The sequence below is a fragment of the Hyla sarda genome, chromosome 1, assembly GCF_029499605.1.
Source record: "Hyla sarda isolate aHylSar1 chromosome 1, aHylSar1.hap1, whole genome shotgun sequence".
Lineage (NCBI taxonomy): Eukaryota > Metazoa > Chordata > Amphibia > Anura > Hylidae > Hyla > Hyla sarda.
The window spans coordinates 270,498,010-270,517,023 of record NC_079189.1 but is presented as its reverse complement, the minus strand read 5'-3'; the positions used below and the strand labels follow the sequence as shown (position 1 = coordinate 270,517,023).

Sequence of the window (19,014 nt, the reverse complement as noted above, 5' to 3'; positions counted from 1 at the left end):
CTGTAAGAATACTTACCAAAACATAATATTAAAGGATATAAGCCCTGATTTTTTAAGCATGTTGTGATGCACAAAGTGTAGCATGTTGCAGAAAATTATTTCCAGTCTTATAATAAAATATACCAATTTGCCATAGAATGGGAAAGCGCTAAAGAAGTTTTTACCATTTAAAACTACAGCTCCCAGTATGACCTAAGTAGTGGTAAGGTTATGCTGGAAGTTGTTGTTTTACCCATCATTACTGCAGAACTTACAAGTGACTACAGCTCTGATGGGACAGTAGGCAGCATACACAATGATATCAGTGACTACAGGTGACATCTTCTTTATGGTGTTTCCTTATCTAATTCAGATGTACATACCGCCAGGTCCAGCTAAATGTTCACTCAGCAGAACTTGACACCCAGATGGCTCCTCACTATGTCAGTGGATTCTGATCCTCTATATGAAAACAATAATAATTATAATACGGCCAAACACCATATCCTTTGAAATAGTACTATAATACTGGCACACACCCTCTGAATATAATTCTGACACACTGTACCCTCTGAATATAATACTGCCACATACCGTACCCTCTGAATATAAAACCGCCACACACCGTACCCTCTGAATATAATACTACTACACGCCGTACTCTCTGAATATAAAACCCACACACCGTACCTTCTTAAAATAATACTACTACACACTGAACCCTCTAAATATGTTACTACAACATACTGTTCTCTCTGAATATAACCTTGCCATGCACCCTCTGAATACAATACAGTAATGTATTGTGGCCCATAAAAACCGTACTACCCCAGAAATTCCTTATAATATACACTATACCTCTGCAATGCTAAACACTCTGTACCCCTCATGTATAGAAATAATGCCCCTTTCTGTGCCCCCACAGATAATAATTATGACCCGTCCTGTTCCCCCCACATAATAATGATGCCCTTTGTCCTGTGCCCCTAATATTTAATGCCCCTTGTGCTGTGACTCTCACATATAATGCCGTCATGTTCCCCTCACAAATAATGCACCCTGTCCTGTCCCCTCAGGGGGCATTATATATGAGGGACACAGGAAATGGGGCATTATAAGTGAAGGGCACATAACAGAAAAGGGCACATATAAGTGAAGGGCACATAACGGGGAAGGCATTATATGTGAGGGGCACATGACAGGGGGGCATTATATGTGAGGGGCACATGACAGGATAGCATTATCATTCAGGAGCACATTTCAGGGGGTCATTATATGTGGGGGGACACATGACAGGGGGGCATTATAAGTCAGGAGCACATGTCAGAGGGGCATTATATGTGGGGGGCACATGTCAGGGGGGCATTATCAGTCAGGAGCACATGTCAGGGGGGCATTATATGTGGGGGGCATATGCCCCCTGACATGTGCTCCTGACTTATAATGCCCCCTTGTCATGTGCCCCCCCACATATAATGCCCCCCTGACATGTGCTCCTGACTTATAATGCCCCCCTGACTTGTGCCCCCCACCTGTAATGCCCCCCTGACATGTGCTACTGACTTATAATCCCCCCATTATGTGCCCTTTTCTGTGCATTCACACTTGAGCAACTCTCTCTTCTTACTTGTTTTCACCTTTATCACATGCTGCTCCTTTCTTGCTGAATGTGCGCTGCGGGGACAAGATCTCCGGGTGCCATCGCAATGCTGTGACGTCATCGCGCCAGCCTGCAGTGGATGGCGTCATCCGCGGCACACACTCTGCAAGAATGGAGCAGAGTGGGATAAAGGTGAGCGAATGGTGCAGCGGGAGCTAACAGCTCCTGCTCCACCATTCTATAATACGGGAGGGGCAGCAATCTCGTTTATCCCCCCCCCCCTGGATCCACCATTGCTGTGTCCCTAGCATTTGTGCTGTTACTCTCACATATAATGCACCCTGCCGTGCCCCCTCAGGGGGCATTAAATATGAGGGACCAAGGAAATGGGGCATTATAAGTGAAGGGCACATTATATGTGAGGGGCACATGACAGGGGGGCATATGTCAGGGGGCATTATATGTGAGGGGCACATGACAGGGGGGCATATGTCAGGGGGCATTATATGTGAGGGGCACATGACAGGGGGGCATATGTCAGGGGGCATTATATGTGAGGGGCACATGACAGGGGGGCATATCTCAGGGGGCATTATATGTGAGGGGCACATGACAGGGGGCATTATATGTGGGGGGCACATGTCAGGGGGCATTATATGTGGGGGGCACATGTCAGGGGGCATTATATGTGGGGGCACATATCAGGGGGCATTATATGTGGGGACACATGTCAGGGGGCATTATATGTGGGGGGCACATGTCAGGGGGCATTATATGTGGGGGGCACATGTCAGGGTGCATTATATGTGGGGGGCACATGTCAGGGGGCATTATATGTGGGGGGCACATGTCAGGGGGCATTATATGTGGGGGGCACATGATAGGGGCCCCCTGACATGTGCCCCCACATATGACCCCTGACATGTGCCCCCCACATATAATGCCCCCTGACATGTGCCCCCCACATATAATGCCACCTGATATGTGCCCCCCACATATAATGCCCCCCACATATAATGCCCCCCACATATAACGCCCCCCCTAACATGTGCCCCCCACATATAATGCCCCCACATATAACACCCCCCTAACATGTGCCCCCCCCACCTGTAATGCACCCCACAAATAATTCCCCCACATATAAGGCCCCCCTAACATGTGCCCCCCACATATAACGCCCCCCTAACATGTGCCCCCCATCTGTAATGCACCCCTGACATGTGCACCTAAGTTATAATCCCCATCCACCGTTATGTGCCCGAGCAGCAGCAGCAGCTATCTCTCTTACTTGCCTGTTTATCACGCGCTGCTCCGTTCTTGTGCGCCGCGGGGACGAGATCTCCGGGCGCCGTCGCGTCGATGTGATGTCATCGCACCCACGTGCCGACCTAGTCATGGCGTCACCCGCGGCACACACACAGGTGAGCGGATGGTGCAGCGGGAGCTAACAGCTCCAGCTCCCGGAGATGCTGTAGTAGTAGTACGGGAGAGGCAGCAATCCCTGGATCCGTCCGTCCTGATTTTTTGGGGGGGCACAAGGGGGGGCCGTGGCCCCTTCTGGCCCCCCCCCCCCCTAGCGACGCCACTGCCTGCTTCACCAGCTGAGGGGGATTTGCTAGTTGCAGCTCACACTGCCAGAGAAAGCTGAGAGTGGAGTTCTTCCCTGAGAGTTTGGAAGCTGGTGAGCAGCCTGTCTGGAGGCCTGGAAAAGACTTGCTTGATGCCGAATGGCATGGTCTTAGGTGTGAACAAACACCTAAGGAATACAGGTGGACATTTGTTACGTTTTTCTTTGAACTGTATCTAAGACTGTTTTTGCTATTTGCCAAGTGTGAATAAAACAAGGAACTTTCATTTGAAAAGTACTGTTTCCTTGCCTCTATACTGCAACCGCACCTATCTGCAAGAGCGAGTCATCACATGGCATACATCCTAGTAGCTTTATCAGGATGGTCCTTCAAGTATATCTTTACTAGGCATACCTTGGCACAGCATTTTTGCATTCTGTTCATGAAGAGAGAATATTTTCTTTGGCTGGAGCATGACCTTGTTGCTCCCCACCATGATTTGAGGCAGGGGAGGAGGTAGGAGGCTGCTGTAGTTTGTCTGGAAGTGGAGTAGGATGCATAGCTGTAACATGTTTGTGGCTACTGCATTATGTGCACTTGATGGCGACTTTACAGTCTTCAGCAAGATGGCTATAAGAAGCACAGCACTTGAAGCATATTACAAGTTTTTGGAGAACCTCCCTGCACTCTTGTAAAGTCTTTGCCCTAAGCCCATGACATTTCTTAAGAGGGTGAGGCTTTTTGTGAATAGGACACTGGCGATTAAGGTCTTTATTTTTGTCATCCACAACGCCCTGATCACTAGGTGAGGTAGTGGAGGGTGAGATGTCTGTCCTCTTAACATATTGCTTTATTAAAGTCTCTATGCTTAGTTGCTGTGTTATCATACCTTGATGATGATGAAGCAGGCAAGTTGGGTTCACTGAAGCTGGGGTCTTTTCTCATCCAAGCTTGATCACTAATGAACCTGCAAAAGAATGAGGAGGAAAAGATATCTTATAGTCTCTTTTGTTCTTTGAGCCCTGTTGTGCTCATTTCTCTGGTAGGCCGTATGGCAGTTTAGACACAACTGGGTTGACACCATGAGCGGTGTCCAGGAAGCTTAGTCGAGGTAGACGTGGATCTGTCTTTGCCAACACTAGCTCCATGAGGAGGTCACTTAGATCTTGCAGCTTGCGAAAGTCTTTGTTTGCTAATTTTGGGAAGTTTTGCAGTCTTTTGAATAGAGCACTTTCTATGGCTTCATAGCCATAGGTTTGCTCAAGTCTTGCCCATGCGGCAGCAAGACCTGCATCTGGGTGGTCAAGATGTACTGTTCTCAGTCATTTAACATGATCTGCAGATTCTGGTTCCAGCCACTTTCTGAGCAAATCAAGTTGTTTCTTAGTAGTAAGGTTGAGATCAGCAATAGCAATGTTGTAGGTTGATCTCCAGGCCCTGCAGCTCTCTGCGCAATCGTCAAACCTTGAGAGGCTAGTGTTAATAAGCTCACGAAGTACCATATATCTGGCAAAGTCATTCCAATCTGATTTCTCACTCTTTGGTACCAAAGTAACTTGTGGAACCCTTTGCATATGAAAGTTCTCTGGTGATGTAGGGTGAGGTTTACCAGGGTAAAATGATGTAGCATGAGCATTTAACTGTGGTGTAGTCTCTAAGGCTTGTGATGGCTGTAGCTTGAGTGGCAGCTTGTCACTGGAAGTCATGTAGAAGTACTTGTCTTGCAGACTTGAAGAGGCTCAGGCATATGGCGTTGAGAGGGCTCAGTGTTGAGAGTCAGAACAGTGTTGTTAGTAGGAGGTACAGGAGATGACTTTAGTACATATTCAATGGTGCGGTCAACTGAATCTTCCAGTTCTGCTGGGATAAGACAGTCTGCATTAGTGCTTTGTCCCATTGCTTGTTCAAGGACTTTCAGTCTTGCCAAGGAAGCTGTTTCCTCCCCTTCCATTTGCAGAATCTTTATTTGCAAATCTGCCTCTGTTTGTTTAGCTACCTTGCGTGCATTTATCTCTGCTTGCTGAGCTACCTTACGTGCTTCTACCTTTGCTTGCTTTCTGCTAAAAGAGCTTTGCGCAGAAAGCAAGCAAAGGATCTACAAGAAAGTGCAGTGCACTTGGTTGAGGTGGATCTGTGAGATCTGGTCTCCAGCAGTTGAGAAATGTGGAGTTCTGCCTTAAAGGAGTACTCCGGCACGCACTTTTTTTCCTTTTATTCCGTCCGGGTTGCAAAATAAAAGAAAACACACTTTCTCTTACCTGCCAACGAGCCCCCGGAGCTCCGGTACACTCCGGTACAGGTGTTCGGTCCCCGGGCTGTATTCTTCTTACTTCCTGTTAGCCCGGCACGTCACACACAGCTTCAGCCTATCACCGGCCGCAGCGATGTCCCGCCTCGGCCAGTGATAGGCTGAAGCTCCGTGTGACGTGCCGGGCTAACAGGAAGTAAGAAGAATACAGCCCGGGGACCGAACACCTGTACCGGAGTGTACCGGAGCTCCGGGGGCTCGTTGGCAGGTAGGAGAAAGTGTGTTTTCTTTTATTTTGTAGCCCGGACGGGATAAAAGGAAAAAAGTGCGCGCCGGAGTACTCCTTTCAGCTTAGCATTTTGCACTGCGAGATCCCTTTGTTGGTTAAGTGCATTGGTCCTGGTCAGTTTTGCTGAAGAATCCTCTATATTAGAGTCCTGCAAGAAAGCTAAGTATTTTACAGACAGCCGCTGGTAGCATTCATATGCAGCAAATTGGCGATTTATAGAGTCTCTTAATTCAGCTGGTTGATCATTAAAGTTTGGCAAAACTGACATGCAGTGTGGGGTTCTGTCCCAGAGGTCTGGCAGATTACTGGAGAACTCATCTTTAGTGGCTTCATAGTTTTCCCTGAGTTTCTGTGTCGGTATTATTGTTCGGTCATATCTGCCGGATCTGTTCCCTGTACGACTGCCGGTTTGATGGCATGATGTATCTGTGTTGATTCGGCCATAAAAGAGTGTTCAAAGCCTTGTCTAGAAATTTTTTTACTGTTTTGCGAAAAATGGTACTGTCTCTAAGAAGATGAACAGCAGCTTAGAGAGGTGAGGTAACACAGTTCTATGTAGAGAAACAGTTTTCAACATTCATGTGAAGTGCAGTAAGTTTTTATGACCATGTGCTTCCCAAGATGGCGGATGGCACTGAGCTTGATTGCAGATTAGGCGCACACATTTACACAGCAGGCTGTAGGAATTCTATGCATATTTTGACTATTCTGATTGTTGTGATAGCAATCTATCCCTTGTCAAACCTCTATGACTGGCCAGAATAAGCAGATATAACCACTGCGTACAATCCTTATCAGATAGCTGAACTCACCAATACTGTTTTCATCCAAAAGCTGGTTTATTCTGTACATCAAAGAACAGGACTACAGCAGAATGAATGGATTTCAGTATTATGTGGTCAAAAGATGATGCTTTCCTTAGATTAGCATGCAGAATACATGAGTCCCTGTTACATAAGGCAGATACAGGCAGCCATGATACAGGAAGTGATGCAGTAAGTAGAGGTGCAGTTTCATACAAAAGAAATGAGTCATAGCTTTCAGGAGAGAAACATGAGCATTGCCAAAAAAGGCCACAAGGTGGCAGCAAATAACTAACCATAGAAAAATCAGAGGAAATGGATCAAATAATAAACTATGTAGATTCCATCTACAATAATGAGAATATTAACTGTGTAACAGCATAATAGGTGCTGTCTCGGACAGCACCTATCACACTTTTTTTCCGGGTCACTGGGGACCCGATTGATCCCGATTCGCTGCATATCGCTGGTCTCAGGACCCCCCCAGGGCTTTGCACATGATGCCTGCTGAATTATTTCAGCAGGCGTCACATTCCATTCACTGCCCGGTTACCGGCAGTGAACATAAACGTCCAGGGCATATAGGTCCTTAAAGGGGTACTTCGGTGTTTCTTTTAAATCAACTGGTACCAGAAATTTAAACATATTTGTAAATTACTTCTATTAAAAAATCTTAATCATTCCAGTACTTATTAGCTGCTGAATGCTACAGAGGAAATTCCTTTCTTTTTGAAACACTGATGATATCACGAAAACAGTGCTCTCTGCTGACATCTCTGTCCATTTTAGCAACCGTTCATAGCAGATGTATGCTAAGGGCAGCATGGTGGCTTAGTGGTTAGCACTGCTGCCTTGCACTGCTGGGGCCTTGGGTTCAAATCCCACTAAGGAAAACAATAAATAAAGACTTATTATTATTATAATAACGTCAGCAGAAAGCACTATTATAATAACGTCAGCAGAGAGCATTCCAAAAAGAAAGGAATTTCCTCTGTAGTATTCAGCAGCTAATAAGTACAGGAAGGTTTAAGATTTTTTAATAGAAGTAATTTACAAATCTGTTTAACTTTCCAGAGCCAGTTGATTTAAAAGAAAAAAGGTTTTCACCGGAGTACCCCTTTAAGTCCCAGGGTTAAACATATAGTAAATGTTACGTTACTTTGCAAATACACTAAATTACATTTATTAAAGACTATAATAAGTATTTTTGTATTCTTGTTTTGTACTTGGTTCAAAAATATTTCCTTCATAGGCCTTTATTAAAAAAAAAGTTTAGTTTGTGTTCTACAGCTTTTTCACATGCTACTTATTTTGTGAATAAGCTTTTGTAGGAACGTTCTCAATATTCCCCATAGCAGGTATAGTGAAAAATCAGTATGCATAACAAAATACTGGCCAATGTATTATTTAAGTGACCAATAAAATCATCATTTTCAGCCCAAAATTACACTGTGTAAACAAATGAAGTGCAGCTGACAATGACGAAGTTAAAGGCCACACAAATAATCCAGCAACTGTGTACACGGCCAGGCCATGAGATTAAGTGAGCCAGTGAGATTAAGCTTGCTCTTCTGAGTGTTGCTGTGTAAGAGGGGGCGTGAAAGAGGAGTTACAAAAACAGGAGTTTGAAAGCAGGAGGTTGAGATCGCTGTGAGTGTTAATTTCTGAACCCACAAGGTCTACAAAAAATTTTAAGTGTAATTTTGACTGTCTGTTTTTTCCTATACATTTGTGAAATCCCCATAACTAGATGGCCTCCATGTTGGAAAATGCAGTCCAATGTACATCCTGTTCAATGTATGCAATCCTTGAACAACAGTTTGAGGGTGCATATTGTTGTGCGAGATGTGTGCTAGTTGTCCGTTTGGAAGCCCAGATCCTGCATCTAGAGGGGCGACTGGCAACAATGAGAAGCATTAACAACATGGAGAGGAGTCTCGTGCTCACTGAGCAAGCACTCTCGGGAATAGAGGTGGGGGAGGACAGTGGGACGGAGTTGCAGGACAGTCAGGCAGTTAGCTGGGTTACAGTTAGAAAGAGGGGTAGGGGAAAAAGTGTCAGGGAGGCTAGTCCTGAACTGGCACACCCCAACAAGTTTGCCCACTTGGCAGATGAGGGGGATGCCATTACAGAGCTAGCAGAACTGCAGCAGGATACCACCTCTGACCGCCAGGGGGGTGTCTGCTCCAGTAAGGAGGAAGGGAGGAGTACAGGGCAGGCCAGACAGGTACTAGTGGTGGGGGACTCAATTATTAGGGGGACAGACAGGGCGATCTGTCACAAAGACCGGGATCGCCGAACAGTGTGTTGTCTGCCTGGCGCACGAGTTCGGCACATCATGGATCGGGTTGACAGGTTGCTGGGCGGGGCTGGAGAGGACCCAGCAGTCATGGTACATATTGGCACCAATAACAAAGTAAGAGGTAGGTGGAGTGTCCTTAAAAATGATTTCAGGGACTTAGGCCACAAGCTTAAGGCAAGGACCTCCAAGGTAGTATTTTCTGAAATACTACCAGTACCACGAGCCACACCAGAGAGGCAGCGGGAGATCAGGGAGGTAAACAAGTGGCTCAGAAGCTGGTGTAGGAAGGAGGAAGGGTTTGGGTTCATGGAGAACTGGGCTGACTTCGCTGTCGGTTACCGACTCTACCATAGGGACGGGCTGCACCTCAATGGGGAGGGTGCAGCTTTGCTTCGGGAGAAGATGGCTAGAAGGGTGGAGGAGTGTTTAAACTAGGGACTTGGGGGGAGGGAACCTACAGCAAAGAGGGGGAAGATAGTGTAGATAGAGAGGTGGGAATTATAAATGTACCTGGGGGTGGAGCGGAGGGAGGGGTTAGAATAGTTAATAGGAATAGGCTTCATAGGAAAATAAAACTTACACCCTTGAATCCCATTAACCCCAATAACATAAAGGATGGAAATGTAAAGTGTATGTTCACAAATGCCAGAAGCCTAGCAAATAAAATGGGGGAGCTTGAGGCCTTGATACTGGAGGAACATATTGATATAGTTCGGGTCACTGAGACATGGCTGGACTCCTCGCATGACTGGGCTGTCAATCTGCAGGGGTTTACATTGTTTCGTAAGGATAGAATGAGCAGAAAAAGTGGTGGAGTCTGTCTGTATGTAAGAAGTGGTATGAATGTCAGTGTGAACGATGCCATAGTGTGTGATGATTTTGAGGAGGTGGAATCACTGTGGGTAGAATTACAAAAGGAGGGAAATACTGAAAAAATAATATTTGGGGTAATCTACAGACCCCCTAATATCACTGAAGAGATAGAAGTTCGGCTTCATAAACAAATACAGAGGGCTGCCCGGGCAGGTACAGTGGTAATAATGGGAGATTTTAACTATCCAGATATAGATTGGGGTCCAGGGTTGGCTAAAACTACAAAGGGGCGACAATTCCTAAATTTATTGCAGGATAATTTTATGGGCCAGTTTGTGGAGGACCCAACAAGAAGTGATGCCTTGTTGGATCTGATCATTTCCAACAACGCAGAGCTGGTTGGTAATGTAACTGTGCGGGAAAACCTTGGTAATAGCGACCACAATATAGTTACTTTTGACTTAAAATGTAGAAAACAAAGACAGGCGGGGAAGGCAAAAACATATAACTTTAAAAAGGCAAACTTCCCTGGGCTGAGGGCTGCACTACAGGACATAGACTGGGGGGAGGTGTTGTCAAATACTGATACAGAAGGTAAATGGGACATCTTTAAATCAACTCTAAATAACTATACATCTAAATATATACCAAAGGGGAACAAATATAAACGATTAAAACTAAATCCTACATGGCTGACACATGATGTTAAAAGAGCAATAAACAACAAAAAAATAGCCTTCAAAAAATACAAATCTGATGGGTCAGTGATAACATTTAAACAGTACAAAGAGCTTAATAAAATCTGTAAAAATTTAATAAAACAGCAAAAATTCAAAACGAGAGACAGGTGGCCAAAGAAAGCAAAACTAATCCTAAATATTTTTTTAGATATATAAATGCAAAAAAAAACAAGGACAGAGCATGTAGGACCCCTTAATAATGATAATGGGGTGGTTGTCACAGGCGATCAAGAGAAAGCGGAGCTACTGAATGGGTTCTTTAGTTCTGTATACACTATGGAAAAAGGAGCTGACATTGGCCAGGTCAGTGCTGGTAACACATCATGTAATGTACTGAACTGGCTTAATGTAGAGATGGTACAAGGTAAGTTAAGTGATATAAATGTAAGCAAATCCCCAGGGCCGGATGGACTACACCCAAGAGTTCTTAGAGAGGTAAGTTCAGTAATATCTGTACCCCTGTTCATGATATTTAGAGATTCTCTGGTGTCTGGTATTGTGCCAAGGGACTGGCGCAAGGCAAATGTGGTGCCAATCTTCAAAAAGGGCTCTAGGTCTTCCCCAGGAAACTATAGACCGGTAAGTTTAACGTGCATTGTGGGTAAATTGTTTGAAGGACTTATAAGGGATTACATACAGGAATACATAGGGGATAATTGTATTATAAGTGATAGCCAGCATGGGTTTACTAAGGATAGAAGTTGTCAAACCAATCTAATTTGCTTTTATGAAGAGGTGAGTAGAAGCCTTGACAGAGGAATGGCTGTGGATATAGTGTTTCTGGATTTTGCTAAAGCGTTTGATACTGTCCCTCATAGACGTCTGACAGGTAAGTTAAGGTCTTTGGGTTTGGAAATTTTAGTTTGTAACTGGATTGAACACTGGCTCATGGATCGTACTCAGAGTGGTGGTCAATGATTCGTACTCTGATTGGTCCCCGGTTATTAGTGGTGTACCCCAAGGTTCAGTACTGGGCCCGCTGTTGTTTAATTTATTTATCAATGATATAGAGGATGGTATTAACAGCTCTGTTTCTATCTTTGCAGATGACACCAAGCTTTGTAGCACGGTACAGTCTATAGAGGATGTGCATAAGTTACAAGATGACTTGGATAGACTAAGTGTCTGGGCATCCACTTGGCAAATGAGGTTCAATGTGGATAAATGTAAAGTTATGCATCTGGGTACTAATAACCTGCATGCATCGTATGTCTTAGGGGGGATTAAACTGTCAGAGTCACTGGTAGAGAAGGATCTGGGTGTACTTGTAGATCACAGACTACAGAATAGCATGCAATGTCAGGCTGCTGCTTCCAAAGCCGGCAGGATATTGTCATGTATCAAAAGAGGCATGGACTCAAGGGACAGGGACATAATACTCCCCCTTTATAATGCATTGGTACGGCCTCACCTGGAATATGCTGTTCAGTTTTGGGCACCTGTCCATAAAAGGGACACTGCGGAGTTGGAAAGGGTGCAGAGACGCGCGACTAAACTAATATGGGGCATGGAACATCTTAGCTATGAGGAGCGATTAAAGGAGTTACAATTGTTTAGTCTTGAGAAGAGACGTTTAAGGGGGGATATGATAAACGTATATAAGTATATTAATGGCCCATACAAAAAATATGGAGAAAAACTGTTCCAGGTTAAATCCCCCCAAAGGACGAGGGGGCACTCCCTCCGTCTGGAGAAGAAAAAGTTTAGTCTCAAGGGGCGACACGCCTTCTTTACCGTGAGGACTGTGAATTTATGGAACGGTCTACCTCAGGAACTGGTCACAGCAGGAACAATTAACAGCTTTAAAACAGGATTAGATGCATTCATGGAACAAAATAACATTAATGCTTATGAAGAAATATAAAATCCCATCCCTTCCCCAATATCGCGCCACACCCCTACCCCTTAATTCCCTGGTTGAACTTGATGGACATATGTTTTTTTTTGACCGTACTAACTATGTAACTATGTGAAGGCTATGTACATGAGCGCCAATCATTAGTATCATGTCCCCACTAGCCCATCTAAAAGGGGGTTAAATTCTGTCAGTGTTTTAATGTTATCCTTTCTTCTCCCCCTGAGCCAACGTCTATGTTTCTTCATGACCACATCCACTATGATCTGATCATAAATCACTTTCTTTCAGGAGAGAAAGGAAAGGCTGATAAGAAGCCCCAGAGGATTAATTTTCTAAAGGACTTTACTGATAACAGAACCTGTAGAACATAAACTAAACACTTTTAGAAAAACAAGTATTTGTACCATATTGAGTGCAAATAAATAAAAATAAAAAAAATGGATTTTCCAAACTGCTGACTCTGTTAGATCAAAAGGGCAAGAAGACACATGGTACCTTTCATTAACACACTAGGGATATATGTTGAACTCTTATGAATTGTTACTTTTACTATATATCTGTCTGTGCTTCCATGGTGTAGAGAAATTTATTTATTCTCCAACTCGCTCCCTCACCCAGCCCTATCCCTGACAATCTGGCCTAGGTTCCTGCACTGTGCAAATTGTGCACAGCTGTGAGATTTGAAAACAGGCCTCTGCTTCCAGATGAAAGATTCCTCCTATTTTCACCAAAATAATAAACATTGTCTAATGTATTGTAAGACAATATTCTAGAATGCAAATCACCTGTGTAAACTCTGCGTAGACATTAAAGGGGTATTCCAGGATTTTTTTTTTATTTGACTATGCTACAGGGGCTGTAAAGTTAGTGTAGTTCATAATATAGTGTTTGTACCTGTGTGTGATGGTTTTCTCACAATTCTTATGTGATTTTCACCCCAATATTTGTTTTTACCAGCATACAAAATGACTGTTATGTCCGGTTTCTCCTAGGTTGCAATTTGGCCGAGACCTGACTTACTAGTCAGCTGATGACAGGGAGCCTGTCTGCTTCAATGGGTGGAGGTTGGTGGGAGAGAGATCAATCTGCAACTAATGCAACAGCTGTAGGCACCCTGATTGAAAACCACAGGTCTTTTGAATGGATGCAGCTCATTTATGTTTCAATGGGTGGGGTGGCTGATGTGTGGGAGGGAGGAAAATGGAATTATAGGATTTGTAGTCAAAAAAGAAAACATCAAACAGGAAATACCAGTTCACAAAAAGCCAGCCACAGCATTATGGTAATCTCAAAACATAGCCATTTACATAGTTACATAGTTACATAGTTACATAGTTAGTATGGTCGAAAAAAGACATATGTCCATCAAGTTCAACCAGGGAATTAAGGGGTAGGGGTGTGACGCGATATTGGGGAAGGGATGAGATTTTATATTTCTTCATAAGCATTAATCTTATTTTGTTCCAGGAATGTATCTAATCCTGTTTTAAAGCTGTTCATTGTTCCTGCTGTGACCAGTTCCTGAGGTAGACCGTTCCATAAATTCACAGTCCTCACGGTAAAGAAGGCGTGTCGCCCCTTGAGACTAAACTTTTTCTTCTCCAGACGGAGGGAGTGCCCCCTCGTCCTTTGGGGGGGTTTAACCTGGAACAGTTTTTCTCCATATTTTTTGTATGGGCCATTAATATACTTATATACGTTTATCATATCCCCCCTTAAACGTCTCTTCTCAAGACTAAACAATTGTAACTCCTTTAATCGCTCCTCATAGCTAAGATGTTCCATGCCCCATATTAGTTTAGTCGCGCCTCAAGACAATCGCAGATCCTTCCTAAGCATGTCCATTACTGTCTGGCAGGTACGTACTAAAATCCCCTTACGGTGGATAACCCCTTTAACCCCTTAAGGACCGGGGTTTTTTCCGTTTTTGCATTTTCGTTTTTTGCTCCTTGCCTTTAAAAAATCATAACTCTTTCAATTTTGCACCTAAAAATCCATATGATGGCTTATTTTTTGCGCCACCAATTCTAATTTGTAATGACGTCAGTCATTTTGCCCAAAAATCTACGGTGAAACGGAAAAAAAATCATTGTGCGACAAAATTGGAAAAAAAACGCAGTTTTGTAACTTTTGGGGGCTTCCGTTTCTACGTAGTACATTTTTCGGTAAAAATGACACCTTATCTTTATTCTGTAGGTCCATACGATTAAAATGATACCCTACTTATATAGATTTGATTTTTTAAGACTTCTGGAAAAAATCATAACTACATGCAGGAAAATTAATACGTTTAAAATTGTCATCTTCTGACCCCTATAACTTTTTTATTTTTCCGTGTATGGGGCGGTATGAGGGCTCATTTTTTGCGCCGTGATCTGAAGTTTTTAACGGTACAATTTTTGCATTGATAGGACTTATTGATCGCTTTTTATTCATTTTTAAATGATATAAAAAGTGACCAAAAAAGCACTATTTTGGACTTTGGAATTTTTTTGCGCGCACGCCATTGACCGAGCGGTTTAATTAATGATATATTTTTATAATTCGGACATTTCCGCACGCGGTGATACCATATATGTTCATTTTTCTTTTTATTTACACTGTGTTTTTTTTTTTATTGGAAAAGGGGGGTGATTCAAACTTTTAATAGGGGAGGAGTTAAATGATATTTATTCACTTTTTTTTTTCACTTTTTTTTTGCAGTGTTATAGGTCCCATAGGGACCTATAACACTGCACACACTGATCTTCTATGCTGATCACTGGTTTCTCATAAGAAACCAGTGATCAACGATTCTGCCGCATGACTGCTCATGCCTGGATCTCAGGCACTGAGCAGTCATTCGGCGATCGGACAGCGAGGAGGCAGGTAGGGGCCCTCCCGCTGTCCTGTCAGCTGTTCGGGATGCCGCGATTAGCCGCGGCTATCCCGAACAGCCCGACTGAGCTAGCCGGCCACTTTCGGTTTCACTTTTAGCCGCGCGGCTCAGCTCTGAGCGCGCGGCTAAAGGGTTAATAGCGCGCGGTGCCGCGATCGGCACTGCGCGCTATTAGAGGCGGGTCCCGGCTTCACTATGACGCCGGGCCCGCCGCGATATGACGCGGGGTTACTGTGTAACCCCGCGTTATATCAGGAGAGCAGGACCAAGGGCGTACCTGTACGCCCTTGGTCCTTAAGGGGTTAATCAAAGCAAACTACTGGGAGATTTTAACATTTTGGCAGAACTGTGAGTGCAGCTCTCGGCTAAAAGAGGCTACAAAGTGATACATTGTATTTATAAAGTTATTTTTTATAGAGATCATTTTCATACTTTAGGTGTAAAATGATAATCAATGTATAGACTTTAATTCAAACGACAACTGCAGTGATATAACACTTATCCCCTATCCACAGGATAAGGGATAAGTGTTTAATCATGATGGGGCCGACTGTTGGGACCCAACCCCCCCCCCCCCCCCCCGCGATCTCCCAAATGGGGCCCCCGGCATTGCCGCACTGAGCGCTGGCTAATACGTTTAGCGGCGACCTCACTAAGGTCGACGGTACGCCCCTCCCCATACAGCGCTATGGGAGAGGCGGGAAGGCATAGAAGTACATGGAGGAAGCGTGCAGGAGATCACGGGGGTCCCAGCATTTGGACCCCCTGCAATCAAACTCTTATCCTGTGGATAGGGGATGTGTTATCTCACTGCAGATGTCTTTTAACAACACTTTTATCAGCCTTTAGAGATCCCTCTGTTCATTTACATAGGCTGCTTGTTATTAAGAACATGCACTATTGCTCGCATTAAATGAAAAGTTGTAAATGAACCTGTAGTTTAAATTTAAAAGAATATTTATGGCACTTGCATGTAATTCAGGTGGTTTACATTCACATACACAAACCAGGTTTAAATTTCATGTAAGGGCTGGTCACCCTTTACTTATTAGTTTGAGATGAAAGGCAGTAAAGTATTGTTGGTATGTACTTTGTGAAGAAATGTATGGCATGTAATGATTTAGTGATTGTGCAAGATAATTGATTGTACTTTGTTGTCGTTGGTTTACATTTTCCTGTTAGTTTATGAACTTTTTCCTCTAGTGGAGACACATGTTGTAGTTTAATGCATAGTAGGATGCTGATGGGTTGAAGCTTATTGAACTTCTCTTTGTATACTTATTTCACTGTCAGATTACTAAAATGTCTTTGTTTGCACATGAACTTAGGCAAAAGGTTTTGTATACAACTTAATGCCTTTCTGGCCCCTTTATTTTCTATAAATATTTTATAAATAAAAAGCTGATTTTTTTAATTCAAATCTTTGTTCCTTGAACAAAGATTAATCTGGTGCAAAAATAACAAAAAAAGGAAGCTAGTAAGAGCTGCAGGGGATAAACTTATGAAGGTGATTTGTATTCTTAGCCGTTCTTTTTCAAACCTAGAACAACAGCATGTAGAATGTTTACTATTTGTACATATAGTTTGATGGGGAAAAAATCTGATCCCACAGCGCTAGTCTTGGGGAGTGCAGCCATTTGTGCAGGATTTTTGAAACACAGATTTTTTTAAATTCTTTTTATAGAGTTAGTGGAGAACTTTATTTTTGTCTTTTGCAGAACACAAAAATCTAAAGCAGAATGGAAATATAAAGCATGAGGGAGGGGTCATGGACTGAGAGAGTATACCATCTTCGGATTAGATAATGGAGAGAAGCTGCACTCACTGAGCTTGATGTAGAGACACCATAAGTGAGAGAAAAAGTACATAAGCATTTACATGAGACAACTAACCCTGTAAATTATAGGAAAACAGAGATTCAGAAACATATAAAAGCATGAAACATAACAGCATCTGGAGGGCCACAGTTTGGAGAACACTGTGCAGTGGTCTCCAAACTGTGTCCTTCCAGATGTTGCAAAACTACAACTCTCAGCATGCCCAGACAGTCCAGGCATGCTGGGAGTTGTAGTTCTGTAACATCTGGCCCTTCAGATGTTGCAGAACTACAACTCCCAGCATACCTGGACAGTCTCAGCATGCTGGGAGTTGTAGTTTTGCAACATCTGGAAGGGCACTGTTTGGAGATCACTATAGACTGGTGTCCAAACTGTAGCGCTCCAGATGTCAATCCAGATGCCAGACAACAACCCCCAGCATGCCTGGGCAGTCCAGGCATGCTTGGAGTTGAAGTTTTGCAACATCTGGAGGGCTACAGTTTGGAGACCACTACACACTTGTCTCCAAACTGTTCTCCTCCAGTTGTTGCATAACTACAACTCCCAACATGCCCTTCGGCTGTCTGGGCATGTTGGGAGTTGTAGTTTTACAACAGCTGGAGGCACACTGGTTGGGAAACATTGTCTGTTTCCTAACTCAGTGTTTCCTAACCCGCGTTCCTCCTGCTGTTGCAAAACTATAACTCCCAGCATGCACTGACAGACCATGCATCCTGGGAGTTGTAGTTTTGCAACAGCTGGAGGCACATGGGTTGGGAAACATTGAGTTAGGAAACAGACAGTGGTGCGGAAACACTGCAATAGTCTGTTACCTAACTCATTGTTTCCCAATCCCAACCAGTGTGCCTCTAGCTGTTGCATAACTACAACTCCCAGCATGCATGGTCTGTCAGTGCATGCTGGGGGTTGAAGTTTTCCCCCCACCCCCATGTGAATTTATAGGGTACATTCACAAGGGTGGGAGTTGACAGCAAGTTTCCCACTTCAAGTTTGAGATGCGGCAAATTTTCCACTGCAGCGGGAAACTCACTGTAAACCCCTGCCCGTGTGAATGTACCCTTAAAACACTACACTACACTTCACTAACCCTAAATTAAGAGTAAAACACTACATATACACACCCTTACACTGTGCCCCCCCCCCAATTAAAATTAAAAATGTCTTGTACCTCAGTTTTTCCAAAACAGAGAGTCCAGCTGTTGCAAAAGAACAACTCCCAGTATTGCCGGACCGCCATTGACCATCCAGGCATGTTGGGAGCTTTACAACAGCTGGAAGCACCCTGTTTGGGGAAAATTTACGTACGGTATTTTTGGTGGAGGAGGCAAGTGTAATGCTTGCATCCGGGTACACCCCTATGAAAATCCCTAATTAAGGCCTCAAATGCGCATGGCGCTCTCTGACTTCGGAGCCCTGTCGTATTTCAAGGCAACAGTTTAGGGCCACACATGGGGTATCTCCGTACTTGTGAGAAATTGCGTTACAAATTTTTGGTGGCTTTTTCTACTTTTACCTCTTATGAAAAGATTAGGTTGGGGTCTACACCAGCATGTTAGCGTAAAATGTTTTAATTTTTTACACTAACATGCTGGTGTTGCCCCATACTTTTCATTTTCATTAGAGGTAAAAGGAAAAAAGACCCCCCAAATTTGTAACACAATTTTTCTCCCAAGTACAGAAATACCCCATATGTGGACGTAAAATGCTCTCCAGGCGCACAACATGTCTCAGGAGTGAGAGGGCACTATGTACTTTTGAGGCCTAAACTGGTGATTTGCACAGGTGTGGATGCTGGTTACAGCGGTTCTGACATAAACGCCAAAAAATAAATACCCACATGTGACACCATTTCAGAAACTACACCCCTCACGGAACGTCACAAGAGGTATAGTGAGCATTTACACCACACAGGTGTCTGCCGTTTTTGTAACAGTGGTCCCTGAAAAAGAAAAATCCAATTTTTTATTTGCACAGCCCACTGTTACAAAGATCTGTCAAACGTCAATGGGGTGTAAATTCTCACTGCACCCCTGTGAGGGGTGTAGTTTCCGAAATGGAGTCACATGTGGGGCGTTCACTGTTCTGGCACCATGGGGGC

General features: G+C 43.8%; 2 protein-coding genes across 6 annotated transcripts in view; one reads left to right on the top strand and one right to left on the bottom strand.

Annotated features, from left to right (window-relative positions):
- The window catches only part of LOC130368515 (zinc finger MYM-type protein 1-like), a 352,083-nt gene that overhangs the window by 3,244 nt on the left and 329,825 nt on the right, over positions 1–19,014 (bottom strand). Inside the window, exon 1 of one of the 4 annotated variants that reach the window (XM_056572316.1) lies at positions 363–1,008. The exons of the other annotated variants lie outside the window; for them this stretch is intronic. The gene's annotated coding sequence lies outside the window, so the exon portion shown is untranslated. Of the gene's footprint in view, positions 1–362; positions 1,009–19,014 lie in introns of those variants that run through there. 4 annotated transcript variants of the gene reach the window in all.
- The window catches only part of NRTN (neurturin), a 580,165-nt gene that overhangs the window by 459,779 nt on the left and 101,372 nt on the right, over positions 1–19,014 (top strand). The gene's annotated exons all lie outside the window — the stretch shown is intronic.